Source organism: Cupressus sempervirens, chromosome 4, assembly GCF_028749045.1.
Source record: "Cupressus sempervirens isolate cs-2001-9-10 chromosome 4, ASM2874904v1, whole genome shotgun sequence".
In the NCBI taxonomy this organism is placed as follows: Eukaryota; Viridiplantae; Streptophyta; class Pinopsida; order Cupressales; family Cupressaceae; genus Cupressus; species Cupressus sempervirens.
The window spans coordinates 519,738,684-519,761,039 of NC_143121.1; the positions used below are offsets into that span (position 1 = coordinate 519,738,684).

The 22,356-nt window shown below is 36.4% G+C and overlaps 1 pseudogene; it reads left to right on the forward strand.

The window, feature by feature from the left end:
- Positions 1 to 518: 518 nt before the first annotated feature.
- On the forward strand, positions 519 to 17,420 carry LOC149562220 (GDSL esterase/lipase At4g01130-like; annotated as a pseudogene).
- Positions 17,421 to 22,356: the final 4,936 nt, after the last annotated feature.

Genomic DNA, 22,356 nt, shown 5'->3' on the forward strand with positions numbered 1-22,356 from the left:
ATCATAAATTCATGATCAAAGTGGGGAAGATATAGAGGATGCCAACAAACTTATTGTTCAAATATCAATTCCCATACACGAGGCATAATTCGAATGTTCGAAGTTTGAATTTGAGAGATGGCTTGGAGACCTCAAGAAGGCGATCCATATTCATAGATTCATGAGTGCAAAAGCTCAGATTCAAGATGCAACCCAAATATCCAAATTCTTTCATTAATTTGAAGCCATATTGGGTAGCTAGAACTGTATTGATTTAATTTTTGAGTTGGGAGACTTGAAGAGGTTAAACACGACTGGATCGTGATAGTAACATGGTAACAATGGAATTTTGGTGTAAATTGTGGATGCTCGTGAACCATCTGATAAAATGCAGACTAGATGATAAGCCAAATATAATGATAATAAATCCCACGGCATAACAATCAAACTAAAGGAATGATGGCAGCATACAGAAGGAATCCACAACCAATTTATTCAAATAAATTCTTCTAAGCTCGTATTACCTTGATAATAACAACATGACATTCTCATATAATCTTGGGCAGACAAATAGAGAAACAATAATGTTGTTATGGATGGTAGTGTTATTATTGCCTTGTATAGCTGCAACAGGGAAGTCGGCCATGTTTGTGTTCGGAGACCCCTACAGTAACACTGGAGTGTGGAAATAGCATTTCCCTTCAGATCTGCAGAGAAGTTAACATATGGCTTTACTTTCTTTAGGTTTCCTACTGCTTATTTTTCTAATGGTCATCTTATTGTGGGTTTTCTTGCTTCTACAATTGGTTCGCCATTCCTAGATCCATATTTCAAGAATATAAAGACACATTATAAACATGGAGTAAATTTCACAGTAACTGGTACCACAGCCTGCGACATATATAATGGTGATACTTGCAACATAACCACTTCAGGTTATTTGGATTTGAAGCTTCCTTCTGAAAATGCCCTTCAAAGTGGTATGTATTTCATCTTCATTGGCGTCAATGATATGTTAAGTGGATTCATTCAACTTTTTGTTCCTGTGGGCACGGTAACACTTGAAATCCTCAAGGCTATTTCGAAGGCAATAAAGGAGTTGTATGCTGAAGAAAATTGGGAATTTGTGGTGTTGAATCTTCCTCCTACAGGATGCTTTCTAGAGTTGTTTATATTCAGTGGTAATAACATTCCAAAGGACAGTTGGAACTGCTAACACATAAAACTCATGACCAAGAACGCAACAATATGAAGATAGAGAGAGATAAAATGTTTCCCAAGAAATTTTATTAAACTTAAAAATCCTTAGCAATTACAATAACATTTCTACAAGATCTCTCAAGATCCAATCCAAGCCCAAGCTAGTCCAGATCCACACTTTGGTAGAAACCTCCAAGATCTCAACTTGTGCTCGCAAGCCACCAAGCAACCTCCTTGTTTCTAAACCGCAGTCACTAGCTCTTCTCCAACCTTATCCAAGATCCAAGTGTAAAGTGCCTCACATTCGGCGCTCTATCTACACACTCACAAGTCCATCATAATCCTGTTGTAAACTGCCTCACATTCGGCGCTCTGTCCACAAACTCAGGAAAACTCACTCTTCACTTCCTCTTTCTCTAATGTAGGTCCGCTCTGATACCACTTACGAAGGGCCACACCACCCTACCAACTCACAACCAAGAATGCAACAATATGAATACAATTTTATTATACTTGAAAATCCAATAGCAATTACAATAACATTTCTACAAGATCCAATCCAAACCCAAGCTAGTCTAGATCCACACTCTGGTAGAAACCTTCGAGATCTCAACTTGTGCTCGCAAGACACCAAGCAACCTCCTTGTTTCTAAACCGCAGTCACTAGCTCTTCTCCAACTTTATCTAAGATCCAAGTATAAACTGCCTCACATTCGGCACTCTGTCTACACACTCACAACTCCATCACAATCTTGCTGTAAACTGCTTCACATTCGGCGCTATGTTCACAAACTCAGGAAAACTCACTCTTCACTTCCTCTTCTTTCACACCTTGAAGCCTTCACACATTCAAGCTTTTCCTTCCAAAGCTTTCAGCTTTCCAAACTTCACCTTCCACAACTTCTACTTCCCAAGCTACTCCTTCTCGAGCTCTGATACCACTGACAAAGGGCCACACCACCGTTACCAACTCACAACCAAGAATGCAACAATATGAAGACAATTTTATTATACTTGAAAATCCAGTAGTAATTACAATAATATTTTTGCAAGATCTCTCAAAATCCAATCCAAGCCTAAGCTAGTCCAGATCCACACTCTAGTAGAAACCTCTGAGATCTCAACTTGTGCTCGCAAGCCACCAAGCAACCTCCTTGTTTCTAAACCGTAGTCACTAGCTCTTCTCCAACTTTATCCAAGATCCAAGTGTAAACTGCCTCACATTCGGCGCTCTGTCTACACACTCACAACTCCACCATAATCCTGCTGTAAACTACCTCACATTTGGTGCTTTGTCCACAGACTCAGAAAAACTCACTCTTCACTTTCTCCTTCTCTTTCACACTTTGAAACTTTCCAAGCTTTTCAAGCTTCACCTTCTCGAGCTTCTCCTTCTCAAGCTACTCCTTGAGCTTCCACTTCTCAAGCTTCTCCTTGAGCTTTCACCTTCTTCTCGAGCTTCTACTCCTCAAGCTTCTCCTTGAGCTTCTACTCCTCGAGCTTCTCCTTCTTGAGCTTCCACTTCTCGAGCTTCTCCTTGAGCTTGATTAGAAATGCTCATATGCCTTGCTTAAATAGGCACTTACCACCCAATGCATGACTTATCCACAACCTTCTAGAATTCCACCTACACAATATCCACAACTTTCTACAACTTCCATAACCTTCTACCACAACTTTCTACAATATTCATAACTTTCTAGAATTCTACCCACACACCTCGATAAATGGAATGACAACCATTTATTTTTTATTTTTTTTCTATTATGCCACCTATGCACCTCGAAAATAGAAATTTTGCCTTTTCTTCTTTTTTCCATTTATTTTACTTTTTTATTATTTCTCCTCTAATTTTCGTCACTTTTCTCTCTCCTCCAGAATTTTTTTTTTTTTTTTTTGTTTCCAATTTTTTTTTTTTTTTTTTCCAATTTTTTTTTTTTTTCAATTCAATTTTTTTTTCAATAATTTTTCATGCAAGATGCTCCTGTATCAAACTCCCTCGGTAGATAGAAAAGTGTGTCCCACACTTTGACACCAAAAAAGAAAGATCTACCACTATCTTCATCTTCACCAAAGGTTTCCACCTCAACAGGGACAAGAAAATCACCATGCAAATCTTCCACATCTGCATTACTCTATCAAACACCAGAATCTCAAACATCCAATCAACATGCTCATTCCCAAGAACAAACTGAACATAATTCTTCATCAATAAACCCTCATTCACATCAGCAACTAGTGAATCCACACTAGTAGCAACAAACCCCGCATTAGCAACAAAAAATTCCATATCAGCACCAACATGTAGATCTCCATCAATACATGTCAAACTCTCTACACCAGCAACCTCATTGCTCACAACAAGATGCTCTGTAAGATACAAGTCACCACCAACAACAACTAGATCATCCACAACCGAGTGCTCCACAATCTCCATGTCAGACTCAACCAATTGATCATGAAAACCAACATCTATCCCAACATCAACAACATTAGGAATATCTTTAGCAACAACCTCTAGTTGCTCTGCAGGTTCTGCATCAGGCTCCACAAACTGATCAGCAAAACCATCCCCTTCCACCTTGACCTTCTTAGCTTGATCAACCAATCTAGCATCCAACCGAGCAAACATCTTAGAAAAATTCCTCTCCACTATATCATGAATTTTCGCAATCATCTTAGGGTCCAATCCTCTTGGAGCCATCTCCCAAGATCTTCGTAAACCCTCTGCAACAAATCCTTCCCACACTCCTTGTGACAACCTTGAATTGTTTGCAAGTCAAATCGCAACATGCCACCTCGCACGAACAATCAGGAACCACATCACAAGTCTAGGACAACGGATTTGCAATCCACCAGCTCTCCACAATCATGCCTCAACAAGTCCAGTCTTCCATCTCCGCATCAATCGATCATTCTGCATGTCCTCACAAGGTCCTAGTGCAAACTACCTCAGCTTCGGCGATCTATTTACACACTCAGGAACTCCCACTCTAATAAACTTCACCCAACCAAGGTCCTTGTACAAACTGCCTCACACTTTGGCGATCTGCTTGTACACTCAGGAACTCTTTCTCTGATACCACTAATGATGGTATGCACTAATACCACTGACAAAGGGCCTGCTCTGATACCACTGATGAAGGTACGCTCTGATACCACTGACAAAGGGCCACACCACCGTTACCAACTCACAACCAAGAATGCAACAATATGAAGACAATTTTATTATACTTGAAAATCCAGTAGTAATTACAATAATGTTTTTGCAAGATCTCTCAAGATCCAATCCAAGCCTAAGCTAGTCCAGATCCACACTCTGGTAGAAACCTCTGAGATCTCAACTTGTGCTCGCAAGCCACCAAGCAACCTCCTTGTTTCTAAACCACAGTCACTAGCTCTTCTCCAACTTTATCCAAGATCCAAGTGTAAACTGCCTCACATTCGGCGCTCTGTCTACACACTCACAACTCCACCATAATCCTGCTGTAAACTGCCTCACATTCGGCGCTCTGTCCACAGACTCAGGAAAACTCACTCTTCACTTTCTCCTTCTCTTTCACACCTTGAAACTTTTCAAGCTTTCCAAGCTTCACCTTCTCGAGCTTCTCCTTCTCAAGCTACTCCTTGAGCTTCCACTTCTCAAGCTTCTCCTTGAGCTTTCACCTTCTTCTCGAGCTTCTACTCCTCAAGCTTCTCCTTCTTGAGCTTCCACTTCTCAAGCTTTTCCTTCTTGAGCTTCCACTTCTCAAGCTTCTCCTTGAGCTTGATTAGAAATGTTCATATGCCTTGCTTAAATAGGCACTTACCACCCAATGCATGACTTATTCACAACCTTATAGAATTTCACCTACACAATATCCACAACCTTCTACAACTTCCATAACCTTCTACCACAACTTTCTACAATATTCATAACTTTCTAGAATTCTACCCACACACCTCGATAAATGGAATGACAACCATTTATTTTTTATTTTTTCTATTATGCCACCTATGCACCTCGAAAATAGAAATTTCGCCTTTTCTCTTTTTTTCCATTTATTTTACTTTTTTATTATTTCTCCTCTAATTTTCGTCACTTTTCTCTCTCCTCCAGAATTTTTTTTTTTTTTTTTCTGTTTCCAATTTTTTTTTTTTTTCAATTCAATTTTTTTTTTCAATTTTTTTTTTTCAATAATTTTCCATGCAAGATGCTCCTGTATCAAACTCCCCTGGTAGATAGAAAAGTGTGTCCCACACTTTGACACCAAAAAAGAAAGATCTACCACCATCTCCATCTTCACCAAAGGTTTTCACTTCAACAGGGACAAGAAAACCACCATGCAAATCTTCCACATCTGCATTACTCTATCAAACACCAGAATCTCAAACATCCAATCAACATGCTCACTCCCAAGAACAAACTGAACATAATTCTTCATCAATAAACCCTCATTCACATCAGCAACTAGTGAATCCACACTAGTAGCAACAAACCCCGCATTAGCAACAACAAACTCCATATCAGCAGCAACATGTAGATCTCCATCAATACATGCCAAACTCTCTACACCAGCAACCTCATTGCTCACAACAAGATGCTTTGTAAGATACAAGTCACCACCAACAACAACTAGATCATCCACAACCGAGTGCTCCACAATCTCCATGTCAGACTCAACCAATTGATCATGAAAACCAACATCTATCCCAACATCAACAACATTAGGAATATCTTTAGCAACAACCTCTAGTTGCTCTGCAGGTTCTGCATCAGGCTCCACAAACTGATCAGCAAAACCATCCCCTTCCACCTTGACCTTCTTAGCTTGATCAACCAATCTAGCATCCAACCGAGCAAACATCTTAGAAAAATTCCTCTCCACTATATCATGAATTTCCGCAATCATCTTAGGGTCCAATCCCCTTGGAGCCATCTCCCAAGATCTTCGTAAACCCTTTGCAACAAATCCTTCCCATGCTCCTTGTGACAACTTCGAATTGTTTGCAAGTCAAATCACAACCTCCCACCTCGCACGAACAATCAAGAACCACATCACAAGTCTAGGACAACGGATTTGCAATCCACCAGCTCTCCACAATCATGCCTCAACAAGTCCAGTCTTCCATCTCCGCATCAATCGATCATTCTGCATGTCCTCCCAAAGTCCTAGTGCAAACTACCTCAGCTTCGGCGATCTATTTACACGCTCAAGAACTCCCACTCTAATAAACTTCACCCAACCAAGGTCCGTGTACAAACTGCCTCACACTTTGGCGATCTGCTTGTACACTCAGGAACTCCTTCTCTGATACCACTAATGACGGTATGCACTAATACCACTGACGAAGGGCTTGCTCTGATACCACTAATGAAGGTACGCTCTGATACCACTGACAAAGGGCCACACCACCGTTACCAACTCACAACCAAGAATGCAACAATATGAAGACAATTTTATTATACTTGAAAATCCAGTCGTAATTACAATAATATTTTTGCAAGATCTCTCAAGATCCAATCCAAGCCTAAGCTAGTCTAGATCCACACTCTGGTAGAAACCTCTGAGATCTCAACTTGTGCTCGCAAGCCACCAAGCAACCTCCTTGTTTCTAAACAGTAGTCACTAGCTCTTCTCCAACTTTATCCAAGATCCAAGTGTAAATTGCCTCACATTCGGCACTCTGTCTACATACTCACAACTCCACCATAATCCTGCTATAAACTGCCTCACATTCGGCGCTCTGTCCACAGACTCAGAAAAACTCACTCTTCACTTTCTCCTTCTCTTTCACACCTTGAAACTTTCCAAGCTTTCCACCTTCTCGAGCTTCTCCTTCTCAAGCTACTCCTTGAGCTTCCACTTCTCAAGCTTCTCCTTGAGCTTTCACCTTCTTCTCGAGCTTCTACTCCTCAAGCTTCTCCTTGAGCTTCTACTCCTCGAGCTTCTCCTTCTTGAGCTTCCACTTCTCAAGCTTCTCCTTGAGCTTGATTAGAAATGCTCATATGCCTTGCTTAAATAGGCACTTACCACCCAATGCATGACTTATACACAACCTTCTAGAATTCCACCTACACAATATCCACAACTTTCTACAACTTCCATAACCTTCTACCACAAGTTCCTACAATATTCATAACATTCTAGAATTCTACCCACACACCTCGATAAATGGAATGACAACCATTTATTTTTTATTTTTTCTATTATGCCACCTATGCACCTCGAAAATAGAAATTTCGCCTTTTCTCCTTTTTTCCATTTATTTTACTTTTTGATTATTTCTCATCTAATTTTCGTCACTTTTCTCTCTCCTCCAAAAAAAAATTTTTTGTTTCCAATTTTTTTTTTTTTTTTCAATTTTTTTCCATGCAAGATGCTCCTGTATCAGAGTTGTATGTTGAAGAAAATTGGGAATTTGTGGTGTTGAATCTTCCTCCTACAGGATGCTTTCTAGAGTTGTTTATTTTCAGTGGTAATAACATTCCAAAGGACAGTTGGAATTGTTAACACATAATCAAGTGATACAGAGTACAATACTCGGTTACATAAAACCTTGCTATCTCTATAGAAAGATCTGAGAGATACCACCATGAGGAATGTGGACATTTGTCAATTTACTATCGAAGGAAATATCTTCATGAATATCATTCCTTTGAAAATAAAATGATAGTTGTGTGGGTTCAAGTAGTCCCTTCAAAAGACACACGGAGCATATTTGCTAAGACACTTGTCACTAGATGCATGTGGAGAAAGAGAAATAGAAAAGCCGAAAGACTTGATAAGATTATCAATCCAAAATCATTCCCTTTCAAGAATTAGTTATATAATTGAATGGTTACAGGGATGACCAACTGTTAAATAGACCACAGAAACATGGTTAGGGGTTCCAGTTTTTTGGAAGCTTTTCTTTTGCACAGGCTTTGCACTAAGAGAGGGGGAGTTTCTGCTTCGTTTTTATTCTGATTGTAATGCAGGGGATTTTGGTTTTTACAAGGGGAAATTTATAAGGAAGAGCAAGATTTTGTAATCAAATTTTTTATTTAGGACTTTGAGTCGAATGAAAAATATTTACATACTTTAATGCATTGGATGGTTTAAAACTACATGTTTAAACCTTGGTGTAGTGGTTACTTTGTGAAATGTTATGTCAATTAATCTATGATATTGGTTATCATTTACCTTAGATTATCATTCTTTCCCTATATTTATTTTAGTTTCCTTTATTTTGTTTCTATTTCAAAAGGCTGAACAATCCAGAAAACTTTGTGTTTCATGATTCGCTTTATTTTCTATTGTAATCTCTAAAGGCATTCCTCCATACCTAAGAATATTTTGAGAGAACCTTACGTACTTTTTGGTAAAAGTGTGCATATATGTATGTTCTGTTTAGATGCAAATTCATTATAAATCTTACATGGGGAGCTGTACCTAAATAATTTAGAGGGCGCTTGTGCATTCCAATAGCAAAGTGACCCAACTATTAGTGCTGATTGAACCTTCTATCTAGGTATTTTAGGGTCAATTTGTATGCATTTATTTGGAAGACAATTTGTTCACTAACAGATTTTTGGCTACTCTATTGGGGATGCAGAAATGAAAATCAATACCTAATTTACTTCCTTGGTTTGCATATTATATTTGTATATGCAGGTTTGGCAACTCTATTGATTCATTATGCAGACAAGAAAGCTCATGAGAAGGAGGCCTGATCCCTCTGTTATGAAAATATACCAATCAAATGACAAACGTTTGCACGAGTTTGTGGACTGCTAAAAATAAGTATCTCCCATGTTGTGTGAACAAATCTGAGCATTGAAGATGACCACCCTTATCTTTTTATGGAGGAGTTTGTGCTATAGATTTCACAAGTTGAAAGACTTGTAAGAACTCGAGGAGAAAGTGTTTTAGTTGAAGAAACATGTGAAGGTGGATGATGATGAAGCCCTAGTTATATCTTCACATTTCATCTCATGCAATTATTCAGTTTTGGGTGGGAAAGAAATCCAAATGGCCATAGCTTAGCCACAAGAAAATCAAACATGGGAAAATAAGAACACTCAGGCTAAGAGTGAAAATCCTAGCAGTAGTGGCAATGAAGAGAAAAAAAGAAATCTTAAAACTAACTTCAAACCTTTGGATAACCCATTGGAAATGTTAAATAATGTCCTTAATGAAGAAGAAGAAAGGTTTTATAATGAAGAGAATCCCCCTATGAATGGTTTAGCTATTGATCTATATCTGGCTGAAAGTAGAAAATTAAGATCTTTTCCATGATGCATGGAAGATGAGAAAGGAGAGGATTCGCCCACTATCTTTGAGAAGATAGAATCGCTGGATGAATATGAAAGCGATAAGCTTCAGCATGAAACCTTCATTCAAAATGTTAAGACTGCTGAAACAGAGATAGATTTGTTCACCTCTAAACTGGGTAGTTTTCAATAAAGTAATTATCTTGCACATCTAGTGGAAGCAGCCTGGTTCCAACCAGACATAGTAGAAGTGAGAGAGATTGAAGAAAATTTGAAAAGTTGGGAACTGAGGTTGTTTGGAGTGAGCCCAAACCATTATACTTACCAATGGGGTTTTGTGAGGATGTTACTATTAGAGAAAATCCTCGGTTTCAGCCTTATGATTCACCATTAAGTGATGAAAATTTGTTCTCTTCTTTCATATTAGAAAATATTGAAACTCTGATAGAAGATTGAAAGGTTGGAGTTAGTTCCTAGACTATGAGTGACTCAGTTGAATTATTGGATGATACTCTCCCCTACAAGGAAGAAGAAGACATCATATGCATATTTTTATTATCTCTTGGGCAAGGAGGTCCCTCTTTAGATAGTCCAAGTATGAATTTATAAAAAATAGACTATAAGAGGTTGTTTGGTGATTCATTCCATTTTTTTCATTGTGAGTTGATTGAAGATAATGTTGTGAAATCTAAAGATGCACTGAGAGAAACAAAAGATCAAATGTTTTACATATTTGATGACGTCCCAATTCTTGATAGAGTTGGAGAAATTTTTTATGATAAATTTGATCCCATGTTGGATGAATTCTCTCTTTTTGATAATGTGAAATATGCTTCTCATGATCATGGAAAGAAGAATTCCATTATAGACTAGTCGGAAGGCCAATAAAAAAATTCTTGAATATTGTTCTCTCCAATTCAAGATTTTTCTTGATTTGAGGAATGATATAGAAAAAACCATTCGAAGATGAGGAATGCTATGATGAGCTTTGGTTGATCAGGTTGCCAAATTTTTGTATGCTATTAGCTTGAGTTTCAGAATTGAAGAGATCACCAGTAGGTAGTGGTCTGGAGCTGCTCCACTAAGGCACAACCTGTTGCTATGAAAAGGTTCCTACTTTCCCAGATGGTAAATAGATTCGAGTGACTTTTTCTTGCTTCTATTTCTTGTCGTAGGCTTTCCTCCTACCTTCATATATGTTGTAAATATTCTTTTGGTGTGCATAGTGTTAGTTGGAATAATAGTTTAAAAACTCAGTATCGGCAATATCTCGGCCGACCCAAAATTTTTGAAAAAATCGGAATAGGAAAAAACTCGGCTAAAAATTCGGCAACAAATCGGCACTTATATCAAACATTTGAAAATATAAAATTTCTTAAAATACGCTTTAAAACGCATACATACACCAAATTTGTAGAATATATAATAATTTGAAATTTGAGATATCCACCATATATCATTCAAAGTTTAATTTAAACTATAATTTATACTTATAGCAAGAGGAACTTAGTAGATTAATCATTAACAATTTAACATGCTACTAGAATCATATACCAAAAAACAAGTAGAACATCTGAATATAAGTAAGTTCGATACATAAAGTCAAACTCTACAAAACTACTACTTCTGAATACATATTAAGTTCAAGTCTCGATATCAATGAAAGCTGAAAGTAGCAATCATAAATTGCATCTACGAGTAAAACTCAAAAGAGATCCTTGCTGCTGGGTGGGTGGTGTTGAAGTAGTTGTTGTGGCAACATCCTCAATAGGTTCCCTAATAGGTCCCTCATGTTGGATAGAAGCCTCTGATGGACGACCAAGCTCATGTTCCTCCTCACGTGCTGCCACATTTGCATCCCAGTCATTTGCTTCTCTCTCAAACTCAGCTAGCTGCTTATCTATCAGTAAAGGTTCACCAACATCCGCATCCTCACCATCAAGAGGAGCAATCCAATCGGCTGAGTATGGATCAATGTCATCCAAGTCTAGTGCTTCATATGAAGCTTTCCCTTTCACCTTCTTCTCATGCAAGAGAAGGTTGTACTTCACATAAACCAAATCATTCAAGCGCTTTTGAGTCAACCTATTATGTTTCTTTGTGTGAATATTTTGAAAAGTATTCCAATTTCTCTCGTAGCCAGAAGCACTACAAGACTGCGATAAAATTCGGATGGCAAGCTTTTGAAGATTAGGAATTGGGGCACCATAATCTTCCCACCATAGATCTGCAAGGATTTAAAAAAACCATTTATGATGTGGTAAGACTTCCAATAAACTTCATGAGTGAAATGAACGGTATGATAAAACTAAACACTTTTTTTTTACCTGGCTGCAAAGTGTATCTCCTACGTTTGCAATCAGGAGAAGAAAACAATGGCCCCTCTTCCCTCTTGTAGCTTTGCAACTCATCAAGTATGAGGTCTCGAAGGTCTGTACCAGCAACCAATCTTCGAATACATGTGTCCAAGCCAATTTGAACCTCTGCATCTGCTGTAAAAGTGTTGGAAAAATAGTACTTGGTGTTCAAGTAGTAGGTAGCTACATGAATGTGTTGGTGGAGTTGTCGGTTCCACCTACGATCAATAATGTTCCATATGGGTCTATATTTGGTCTCATTGGACCTATAAAAGTGTTGAATGACCTCTTTTGCACTATCCATGGCCTCATATAGAAACCCCATGGGGTTTTTATCCCCATCCATAATTCATAGAACCTTCACCAACGGTTCTGATACCTAGACATAATAAGACATACAAAAATCAGCCAAGGACTATTTCAAAATTGAATGTTAAATCATCAATGAATACTTGAAAACTTACTTTGAGGGTCTCTTCCATCAGCTTTTGAAAGCTACCATCAAACACAATCCTCACAATCTTCTCTGCTTCGGGCTTCCTGGCATAAGGATTCTCTAACCATTTCTTATCAAGAAACATGCGCCTGAGGTCTAGTAATGTCTCAGATATGCTTTGGAAGTTTTGAAAATTAGTAGCAAAGCGTGTGACCCCTACCCGTACAAGATCCTTACCACTAGTGTGCTCTCTCATAAGTCTCAAGACCCATGTATGATTGTAGATGTACTTAGAAATATTCCTTCCATCTTCAACCACCTTCTCCACTTAGCTCAATTTCCCTAGATTCTCAAGAAGCAAATCAAGACAATGGGCAGCACAAGGGCTCCAAAATAATGTGGGATGTCTCTCCATGAGAAGTCTACCGGAAGCTACATATGCAGCTGCATTATCAGTCACAATCTAGATGACATTAGCAACTCCCACATCTATTACCACCTCATCCAACATGTTACACAAATTTTCTGCATTTTTTACTTGATCAGAGGCATCAACTAATTTTAGAAATACCAATTGCTCCCCTAAAGCAACTAGAAAGTTGATGAGTGTCTTGTTCCTACCATTTGTCCACCCATCAGATATAATAGTGCAACCTTTCTGTTCCAAAACTTTTCTTTTCTCTTCTACAAGCTGATGAATATTTCTTACCTCAACCTGTAACAATGGCCCACTCACCTCATAGGGAGTTGGGGGCTTGAACCCCTTACTAGACAAAGAAATGGAAGTTACCACTTGATCCCAATATGGACTACATAAAGAATTGAAGGGAATATCATTGATGATCAAAAATCTTGTAATTGCCACCTTTGTCTTCTCATGCATCTCTTTGTTCCACGCAGTGCCTAGCAAGCTAGGTTGAGCAACAGGAGTGTTACGTGGAACCCAAAAATCTACTAGAGACCCACTCGTACTTCCCGATCCTCGTATTTGAGGCCCAATAGAAGAATCCTCTCCACCTGTTTCTGATCGTGTAGAACTAAAAGTCCCCATTGGGGCTGCCATGGCCTCAAATGTCCTCTTTTTTTTTGCCTTACTTTGTGCATATTTTTATAGGCTTGTCAAAGCCTCTCTTGTAGCCTCTTTTGGACATTCTTCACACACTGTAATATCATTGCATGGAATCTTTGCAAGATGGTATTTCAATCGGCTTATCCCTGAAGTTATTTTCTTATGGCAATGGATACATTTAATATGTCCACTGATTACCCCCGGGATCCCATGTTTCCATAAAGGATCCTTAGCTCTGCCACCACCAGTCATCTTGTAGACTTAGAGAACCTAATATAGTTAGAAAGCATACATTATTTATTAAATACTCAAAAACTAAATTATAAATCTTTTAAAATTTTAACATTAAAACTTAATATTGTTATTATGTTATATACAAAATTATAAATTTCAATAAAATAGTAAATTTAATAACAATAATTCTATTTTTATTTAATAGTTAACTATATCCTTGGGAATGGTTAAAGTTAAACCTTCAAAAATCAAAATAGATTAACACAAAAAAGCAGCAATAGACTATATTTTTTTACAAAACCTACAGATTGTGACTTTTTACATGGAGACATAAAAGCCTAAAACAATTCAAACACAAGGTAGAAAAATTCAAAGCGAGAATATAAATTAAACTTTTGTGAAACATCATAAGGGGCAGTAGCATTTATAAGGTTAAAAAACAACAATTCTCTCTATGATACAGGAACACAACAAAGAAGCATAGTGAAATAATGAATTAAGCTTTTTCAAAACTGTAAACATCTACTTTAGAATTTTACAAGAAAAACAGAAGATTCGAATAAAAGATTAACAGGTTGTTCTATCCTACAAGAATGACAATAAGAAGCACAAATTCAAAGTGAATGCATAAAACTTTTACATTAAAACTATTAATAACAGTGCTATTAGTCTACAAAAGATCAGCAACTTCTTGTACCATTCCAAATAGGTTCAATGAAGCATAAATTATTAAATTCTAATTGAAATCCTAAATTTAGATTTTCTATAACTAATAATAACAAAGTTAGTTATTATAACTAATAAAATGAGCAGTGGAAGCTTGATCCAGCACCACTGTTCGACACTAGAGGTGAACAAATACATGAATATTATAATTTCAACAAACACTCAGAAATACCTTTAAAACCTTGTCCTGAGAGGAAAGCTCGTGTAGCAAATTCTCGAATTGAAGGTTTGAAGGTGTGAAACTTTGAAGACCCGTCGATGTTGAAGGTTTGAAGACAAATGGATTAAAATTATGGAGAATTTGAAGATCCGCAGCAAGAAGATCTTATCCGCGGCAAGATGATCCACAGCCCTATCCATGACAAGATGAAATCATCAGCAAGAAATGAAATCGTGAATGACATAAGACCTGAAAATACACGACTTTATCGACCTGCGAAAACCTTATTTTTTTGGCATTTTGCATTGACTGTAGCAAACAATTTTAACTCATGCTTTATGCGATATGGGGATTTAATGCTGTGATTTTTCAATAATATCGGCGCGATTTATTGAGCATTTTTATCATTTTACTGGGTATCTCGTGATATATCACAATTTTTATGATAAATCACAGGTATTTTGAACTATGATTGGAATAATACCCAAGCTTTGGGCTTGTTGGTAGTTTAGGTGTTTTTGGCTGGTTGGCTTTTCCCTGCTCCCCTCCGCCCTTTCTGCAAGAGACTCCCAGTTTTCCTTTTCTTGGTGACTCTATTTGCCCAATGGATAAGGCACTTATCTTTTCCCAGAGATTGTTGAAGTTCTCTATTTTTGTGACAAAAATAGCCCCAAAGTTAGAGCCCATGTTGGTACCCATATAGACCCCAGTATTTAAGATTTTAGTTTCAAGTTTCGAACCTCTCTTAACTAAGTTCAAAAGAAGTTCAAAGTGGTTCAAAGTGGTTACAATTTATTCATGTAGGTTCAGAGACCCAAAGTTCAAGTTTGAAGAGCTCAAAATTAGAATTCGGAAGCACTAAGTCATCTTAAATACCACAAGGTTGTTAAAATTGTAATCTGAAGCCAAAATTCTAGTTTCAATTGAAAGTTACCAAGGCCATGAGATCTCAAATCCAAAATGTGGAGTTCAATATCCTATTAGACTCAATACATGAAAAGTCCAAGAAACTCCAGACAATGAATGCAAATGATATGATCCTAGGGTTGTTGGTATTGGCACCTTGGATCTTATTGTAGAAATCGATCTTCATCCCTCCATATTGTCATATGGGTGATGTGTCCAAGTTACTTGATTTGAGACATGCTCAAACCTAAGGACTATTTGTCATGAATAAAATGGTCTTTCATGAAAATTTTATAAATAGGCTTACTGAGCATGACGCCAAGTCTTTTCAAAACTCAATCTATGTATATTGCATACTCCTTTGGTTGATATGAATCGATTAAGGAAAAATACATGTATAAATCAAAATATTTGATGAGATGAAAACTCTAATGATGCCTGATCTGCAGGCAAGAGATGATGAAATTGGACCATGAATTGGCTAGACTTGATGAGTATGTCCATATAGGAGCATCAGATGCAGGCGAGTTGTTTGACAGAATGCCAACATCGTCAACATGGCTAGTTTTACCCTCAAAACCTCATTATACCCAAATCTTGGTTGAGCACTCTTTCGACTCAGATTTTTCTTCCTAATTTGCTAAAAAAATCTGATATGGCTTCTATTCCTCTAAAATAGAGGTTGGTGTATTCTTAATATTAATTGAGCAGGATATTTTGACAATTCCAAAATAAGAAAAAGGGTATTTTTATATTATCCTGTATATTCAATGACACCACTTGAGTTCTCCACTTTGCATATGCCTATGGGAGTGCATCATGCTCAGTGTAGATAGGAGCACGTGTTTGCATAATGTGGTTCAACTTTCTACTTTCAAACTGGTAGTTCTTGCTTCAGTCCACATGTGGTAGATAGTGATAATGACGAGACTTATTTTGTCAGACATGTTTCATGTCATAGTGTAAGTTTTTTGAGCATTCTAACAACAATTTGAAGATGACCCCTGTGTATGAACATGTGCCTTACAACTGATAAAGCTTGCATCTTCAAGCTAAAGGCATATGAATATGGTGACCATTCTCTAGACCACAAAATCTGATCTTCATATTGTCAAAGCCATTGACTGCTAAGAAGAAGGAAATTATCATGAATTCATGATCAAAGTGGGGAGGATATAGAGGATTCCAACAAATCATTTGTGCAAATGTCAATTCCCATACACAAGGCATAGTTCAAATTTTTGAAGTTTGAATTTGAGAGACAGCTTGGAGACTGCAAGAAGGTGATCCAGGTTCATATTTTTATGAGAGCAAAAGCTCAGATTCAAGATGCAACCCAGAATATCCAAATTGTTTCATTATTTTGAAGCATTATTGGGTAGCTAGAACTGTGTTAATTTAATTTTTGAGTTGGGAGACTCGAAGAGGATCAACACAACTATATCGTGATAGTAACATGGTAACAATTGAAGTTGGGCACAAATTATGGATGCCCATGAACCATCTGATAAAATAAAGAGTACATGATAAGCCAAATATAATGATAACAAAGCCCATAACATAGCAATAAAACTATGGAAATGATGGTAGCATACAGAAGGAAACCACGACCAATTTATTCAAACAAATTCCTCTAAATTCATATTACCTTGATAATAGAAACATTACATTCTTATATAATCTTGGGTGGACAAATAGAGAAACAATAATGTTGTTATGGATTCAATCAACCTTCTGCTCCTATGGACATGGGAACACTTGAAATCCTCAAAGCCATTTTGAAGGTAATAAAGGAGTTGTATGTTGAAGAAAATTGGGAGTTTGTGGCATTGAATCTCCCTCCTGCAGGATGCTTTCCAGAGCTGTTTAATTTCAATGGCAATAACATTCCAAAGGACAATTGGAACTGTTTAGTAACACACAATCAAATGACATAGGAGTACAATACTCGATTACATAAAAACTTGCAATCTCTGTAGAAAGATCTGAGAGATGGCATCATAAGGAGCGTGGACATTTATCAATTTCCTATCGAAGGCAACACCTTAATGAATATTATGCCTTCGAAAATATAATGGTTGTTGTGTGGGTTAAAGTAGGCCCTTTAAAAACACAGAGAGAATATTTACTAAGCCACTTCTCACTAGATGCATGCGGAGAAAGAGAGATAGAAAAACCGAAAGACTTGATAAGATCATCAATCCAAAATCATTCCCTTTCAAGAATTAGTTATATAACTAAACGATTACGGGGATGACCAACTATTAAATAGACCACAGAAACATGGTTAGCGGGTTCCAATTTTTTTGGAAGCTTCTCTTTTCCAGACTTCGAGCTAAGAGAGGGGGAGTTTCTGCTTCATTTTTATTCTGATTGTAATGCAAGGGATTTTGGTTTTTAAAAGGGGAAAGTTATAAGGAAGAGCAGGATTTTGTAATCAAATTTTTCATTTAGGACTTTGAGCCAAATGGAAAATATTTACATACTTCAATGCATTGGATGGTTTAAAACTATGTGTTTAAACCCTGGTGTAGTGGTTATTTTGTGAAATGTTATGTCAATTGCTCTATGATATTGGTTATCATTTACCTTACATTATCATTCTTTCCTTATATTTATTTTAGTTTCCTCTATTTACTTTCTATTTCAAAGCTGAAGAATCCAGAAAACTTTATGTTTGGTGATTCGCTTTATTTTTTGTTGTAATTTCTGAAAGCATTCTTCCATACCTAAGAGTATGTTGAGAAAACCTTAAATACTTTCTAGTAAAAGTACGCATATGTGTATATTTTTTTAGATGCGAATTCATTGTAAATCTTACACGGGGAGTTGTACTTGAATAATTCAAAGGGTGCTTGCGCATTCCAATAGCAAAGTGACCCAACTATTATTGTTGATTGAGTCTTCTTGTCTTATTGTTGGTTTATTTAAAAGGGGATTTATGGAGCACTATGCATTAAATAAATTTAACATCTTAGAGATGATGCATTTAAATTAAATATTTAAATACTTTAGGAAAGTGAATCTATTTAATTAAATAAATTAATTATATAAGTAAAAGAATATGTCAAATATAATTAATTAATAAATAATCAATTATAGTGTCAAAGAAAATATTAATAAATTAATATAGTATTTTGGGACGATTTTAAGCATCTACAAAATGTTTGATCATAAGATATGATCTGCCCTGTGAGGAGTCTACCCTGTTAAAGGCTTAAGAGACTGCTAGGTCTCACCTTGTTAGAGGATTTAACACTTTGTTAGTGAACAAATTGTTTTAGGGTCAATTTGTATGCATTTCTTTGGAAGATAATTTGTTCACTAACAAAGTGTTAAATCCTCTAACAAGGTGAGCCCTAGCAGTCTCTTAAGCCTTTAACAGGGTAGACTCCTCATAGGGCAGATCATATCTTATGATCAAACATTTTGTAGATGCTTAAAATCGTCCCAAAATATTACATTATTTTATTAATATTTCCTTTGACACTATAATTGATTATTTATTAATTAATTATATTTGTCATATTATTTTACTTATATAATTAATTTATTTAATTAAATAGATTCACTTTTCTAAAGTATTTAAATATTTAATTTAAATGCATCCCCTCTAAGATGTTAAATTTATTTAATGCATAGTGCTCCATAAATTCCCTTTTAAATAAATTCAAATTTATTTAATTTCCTCCACTTTATTAAATTCTTTAATCCTATGATTAAATTAAATCCTATTTGATTTAATCTTGATCCCACCTAAAACATATCCTACCACCCATCACTCTCATCCTTCTAAGCCTACCTACTTGCTAAACCCACTTTATTAATCCTAAGCTCCTTTTAAAACACCTTTTAGCCCTTAAGTGATTGCTCACACATGTGTGAGAAACTAAATCCTTGGGAGCTCCTTTTTCATTAAATTTCTCCAAAATGACTCTTACATCCTTATCCCCCACTCCTTTCCCCAAGGTTTCTCACACGTGTGAGAAAATCTTGAGCCACTCAAATCATAAAGGCTCCTTTTGAATTTTTCATGGCTTGTCATTTAGTCCACGTCTCCCTTGTGGCACCTATGTGGATGCCACATAGATGCCACCTCCTCAAGGTCTCCCTCAAGCCTATAAATAGAGCTCTTGTCTCAAGCATTTTTCATCTTTTCCATTGCATTGTTATCATGCTAGTTTAAGTTTAGAGCTTTGTAGAGATTTATATGCTTAGAGATGATCTTTGGTAGTTGTATGCATTGTTTCAATTCTTAGTTCTTGCATATTTTCATGGTAGCATAGTATTGTTAGTTTACTTCATTGCATTCCATTTCTACTTCACATCCTTTAGAATTTTTTTGAGATTGGCTTACTCATTAGCCATTTCTTGAAGGCATTCTACATACACCTTAGTATAGATTCATACTTACATTCTTTCATTCATTCAAATAGATTTGACAAGATTCTCCATAATTGTGTTTGGGAGAGCACAACCACATCCCTCAACTCTAAGCACACTCAGCAAGGCCTCTTGTGGGCATCATTGTTGAGATTCTCTTGAAGTTTTGTGGGACTCTATTTCTTGGTTGCATCGCTCTATGAAACTCAAGTAGCTTAGTTGTATTTCATTGTTTGAATCTTGATATGCATGTACAACTAATGTTTGTCTTGTTTAAACATGCTCCCAATAGGTAGGTTTTTCATATATACATTTTGGCATGCCCAACGGGTCCCACATCTCTTTTCCAAGAGAAATTTGGTCAAATAAACTTGGTAATTTCTAGAAAAATAGAACATTGTCATCTCTATTCGGACATAGTGTCATTTGTGCAGATGCTTCATCATCTTCACGGATCATCGTCTTCAAAGTTTGGTGTCTGCACCATTGACAAACTTAGTAACTCACCTTAAAACTGAAACCAAAACTTGTTTCATCATCTACGTGATTTGAAATCTCTATGGATTTTGTTGGTTGGAAGTTTTGTCATCTACTTGAACTGTCGTCTCCTACTCTGCAAATTTTAGGATCTGTCGTTTGCATTGTGGGCAGTTGTAGTTCTCTAGTCTCAATTTTTTGTCATCTCTGCTGATTTTGATGTCTATGACTTTTGTCATCTTCGAATCTCACCTGTCGTCTACGATCTACAAGTGTAAGTATCAGGTATAACTTTCTTGGTTCTTTTCTATCATCTTTGTTTAGTCATCTCTGATATTTTGTCATCTGTGCTTACATTCTGTCATCTCTGATATTTGATAGATTGGTTAGTATTTTTAAATTTATTGATACTCAACTCATTATTTATTTTATATATAGGGATTATTGATCAAATTTTATTGCAGGAGACAAACTTTAGAGGACTTTAGATTGGAGGATAAATGAACTTGTATGGTTTAACCATTTGTTCTTTGAATGAATATTGCAAATAATCTCATAGAATCCAAAAAAACTCTTGAATGCATTTTAAAGTAATATTACTCACATAATCTTGAATTCCTTAAGAGAATTTACACACCTTTCATTGGAATGAATGTTTAAACACAATCTTGAATGCCTTAAAGGAATTGACAAGTTTTTCATTGGAATGGATGTGTAGAATAAAAAAATGTATTCTTGAATGTCTTAAAGGAATTGACAACCTTTTCATTGGAATTAATGCTTGGATAACAAAACACGCTCTTGAATGCCTAAAGGTCAAAGAACAATACGATGAAATAATTCAATTTAGCCTTAAAAAATTCTCATAAAATCTAGAATGCCTAAGGGACAAAGAAGATTATTATGAAACATTTGGACTTGGTGCTTAAAATTAATACACTCAATCTTAAATGACTTTAAGGAACATTCTCTATTTCTATCAATTTTCTTATGTTGATGTTAATCAATTTTTTTTTGTTGAAGAACCCTCGATTTATTATGTTGATGACACTGCCAAGTTGGAAATAACTTTATATGCTTAAACACAAGTGTCTTCAAGAGTAGATAGAAAATATAAAGCTTTAATTGGAAAAGAACAAGTGTCTTTTAAACCCTGAGGCCACTTACGTATTCTCTCATTTCGTGCCTTTGTGTGATCTTCAATGCACAAGAAATAAGTGGTCTTGTTTTTTAATTTTTAGGATGCTCGCTTGGGAATTTCATCACCCCTTGTGATGATCTCAACTCCTATGTTCTAGCAGAGTATAAATAGCAGGAGGTGAATCCAAAGACACCTCTCTTGGAAGTAAAATATTGTCACTCTTGGCTAAGCCCCAAATAGCTTTATACCTTTGGAAGTGAAGGTGGAAATTTGGGTAACTATCTCCTCCCAGCTATGTAGCCTTATTTTCTTTCATCTATAGATTTGGGCCTCATGTACCTTTGTGTATATTAAGGACACCCTCTAGTTGATCTTTGTACATCCTAGTTGAAGCCTTAATAGGATTGTTGATGTGTTTGGCATGCTTAAGTGTTTAAATTCTAAAACTAATACAAACATCAAACAATTCTAAATGATTGACAATGGTGAGCTAGTGAGCAAAGTGGTTGTAAGTAGGTCCTTTTGACCTATGGTTATGTTCGCATAAGTCCTTGTACTTGGTCCAGCATTTGAGATTCGTTGGGTCTTTGATTTTCTTATCTTCACAACATTTTTTCATGAAATTTTTGTGCTTGGTCTTATAGTTGGGGTTTATTTTGTTCCTTCCATGTTCGAAAAAGTCAAACTTAAGAAGGTGAAGTTATCTAAACCATTTGCCTACAAGGATAGAAAGAACCTAGCACACGGTGATAAACAATTTTGATATGCCATCAAAGACATCAAAAAAGAAGAGGATAAGGATCGTTAGGACAAAGTTTTGTACAATGCCAAACTTCAAGAATGGTCCACTTTCCCAAGAGTAAACTCAAGATTTCTATTTTCAAAGAGAGAATATTAGCTACCCACATAGTGACCACATCACCCTCATTCTCCACATCAATCTATCCCCATCCCATCTTTTTTTGAAGCTTCTACTCTTCCATTTGCAAATTTTCCTCTAGAGAGAATTATCATTTGTACATTAATCCTTAAGTTCATGAAAATCTTATTCA